The sequence below is a fragment of the Galeopterus variegatus genome, unplaced genomic scaffold (assembly GCF_000696425.1).
Source record: "Galeopterus variegatus unplaced genomic scaffold, G_variegatus-3.0.2 Scaffold531, whole genome shotgun sequence".
In the NCBI taxonomy this organism is placed as follows: domain Eukaryota; kingdom Metazoa; phylum Chordata; class Mammalia; order Dermoptera; family Cynocephalidae; genus Galeopterus; species Galeopterus variegatus.
In genome coordinates this window covers 416,760-419,199 of record NW_007726642.1, presented here as the reverse complement: position 1 = coordinate 419,199, position 2,440 = coordinate 416,760, and positions in this window count along the sequence as shown.

Below are 2,440 nucleotides of genomic sequence, written 5' to 3'. Positions count from 1 at the left end.
CGGCACCGGAGGCCAGGGTGGGGCGGAGCGCCAAAAAGGCGCACGGCGAGCCTTGGCGGCTTCGGTTTTCAATGGGAAGGTGACGCCGGCGGCAGGGCTGGGGCTTCCCGCGGGCCCCCGGGTTGCTGAGTGGTGCAGGCGGAGGTAGATAAGGGGCGTTGGAAGACCCCTAAACCCTAACAGTCCCACGGAGCACAAGCCAAATTCGATGTAGCGGCTTCCCGGTTCGCCCGAAGAGGGTGTTCCTTTAGCAGAGCCGGATTCTCTGCCAGCCCAGGTTCATTCCAGCTGCGTTTCCGCTCTAATTTCCCCCAATTTAGTCCCCGGCTCCTGTATGGAAAGTCTGAGCCCCGCATCGAGAACGGGATCAGAAGGCCAATTCCAAAATACCAGCTAGACCTGGCTGGCCGCCCGCCCCTATTCCTTCCATACTAAGGCCAAATACACCTTCCTAGCACCCCTCTCTCCCCCCCAAAAAAAACAAAAATTGCGAGCAAAATTGGGGTCGCCCTAAAACCTTCAGACTCCAGGAGAAATACCGGTTAAGCCTAGAAAAGGTGCGGCCGAAACGGAATTTGGGGTTTGATTTGGGTGCGCCGGAGAACTAGAGTGACTCTTCCAGGCCGAGGCTCTCAGGACCCGGATCCGACCCCTACATCTGGGCAAATCTTCCCCCGTGGGCGGTGGTCCCGAGTTTATACTCGGAGCGGAATTAAGGAGGTATAGGCTTCCTGAGGAGTGAGCTATGGAGAGTGTGATATGCTGCTGTCTGGGGAAACTCGTGCCAGCCTGAAACCTGGAAAAGGGTAAGATTGGGAGCCGGCACTCTGCCTGTGCACTGCACACCCCAATCGACTGCCGCCTCTCCCTGGCGCCCCCGGGCCTCCCTCCTACCCCGCTTCCCACCGCCACTACCTCCACCTCCAGCCTCCTGGGGAGCCCCGCGGTTTCCCTCCTAGTCGTTTGTTTCTGTACATAAAAGGTGCCTCCGGATCACAGTTTTCTCACAACTTCTCACCCGAGGCGCTTCCCCAGCCACTCGTTCCCCCTCCCCGGAGTCGCGCCTCCGGTCTCCCCCGCCCCCACCAGGAAACCGCGCGAATCAACTTTCCAAGAGCACGCTGCGGGAGGCAGACACCTAGATCTCTCTGAGACGGGGACCCTGCGGACTTTGGATGGATTGGGGGAGGGGGCACAAAGAGGGACGGGAGGAGGGAATTCTGCTGCCAAGAGCCCCCTCCCCCTCCAAAGACGCGCGCTGTGCCGGGGGGCAATCTTCCAGGCCAAGAAAGCAAGGGGGGAAAACGCCAACACCCGCTGAATTGCAAAGTCAAACAGTGCACCAGGCCGCCCGGGCTTCCGGACCCGGCTGTACCCCAACCTTCGGCAAACCTCGGTCTTGGATTACCCCCACCTTCCTGCAGAATTCTGGTCTCCCGCCTGTGCCTACTCCCTCCCTCTCTCAGTCCCTCCCACCGAAACCCACGCCTTACCGGAGCAGGAGGGGGCTCGGGCACCTCGCTGCCCGTCGCCCGCGCCGCGCGGGGCCGCGGGTGCCGCCACCACTGATCCTCTAAACGCGGTCTCCCCGCACTCTCCCGGGCCAGGGGATGCAGAATGGTTTACAGAGGGACCGCGAGGCGCTGATTGGTCGCAGGCCGCCATGACGTCGGCGGGCGCTGCATTAAGGCGAGGGGGCTTCCAGAGCACAGCCAACAGCCAGGAGCAGTGACCGAGCCTCCGGAGCTGGGGAGAGACGCGCCGGGGCGGCGGACTGGGCCAGGAGACCAGGGACCGAGGGACGAGCGCCCGGGAAGAGCCAGCGACGAGCCGCGGCCCGGGCGGCGGTCCGCTCCAAGCTGTTCCTGTCGCCCGCCTACTGTAACCGCTGCACCAGGACATTTTTTAAAAGCTCTCCAAGCTACCCCCTCCCCCCCGACTCCTCCCGCTGCAAAAGAAAAACAAAACAAAACAAAAACAAAAGCAAAAGAAAGGAGGCTAGAGAGGAAACCCAGATTTGCTACCACAACGAAAAAAGAGGGGGAAAAGGAAAAGGAAAGAAAGTCGAGCGACTGTGGGGTTGGACGCAGGCAGCCGGAGCGTGGGCCGAGCGATGCGGGGCTGCGCGCCCAAGCGGCCGCGAGTTGTGACTGGAGCCAGGACGCACGGCCAGGCGCGGTGAGGAGCCACCCCGTATCGCCTCCCCGAAGGAGCCCAGGCGCAGGGAGGGCCGCCCCGAGGACACGGAGGCCGCTTGGCAGGCCACCGGCCGAGGTGACGGGGCTGGGGCGGTGGGGAGCGAGCGAGCGCGCCAGTCTGCGTCCACCCGGAGTTGTCCTTCTCCGTTTTCGATTGACACAAACTCTTCTCCAAAAGGGGGGGAACCTAAGCAACAAAAGCAATCAACAGCAAGACCTCCCTCCCGCCCTCCCCTCCCCCT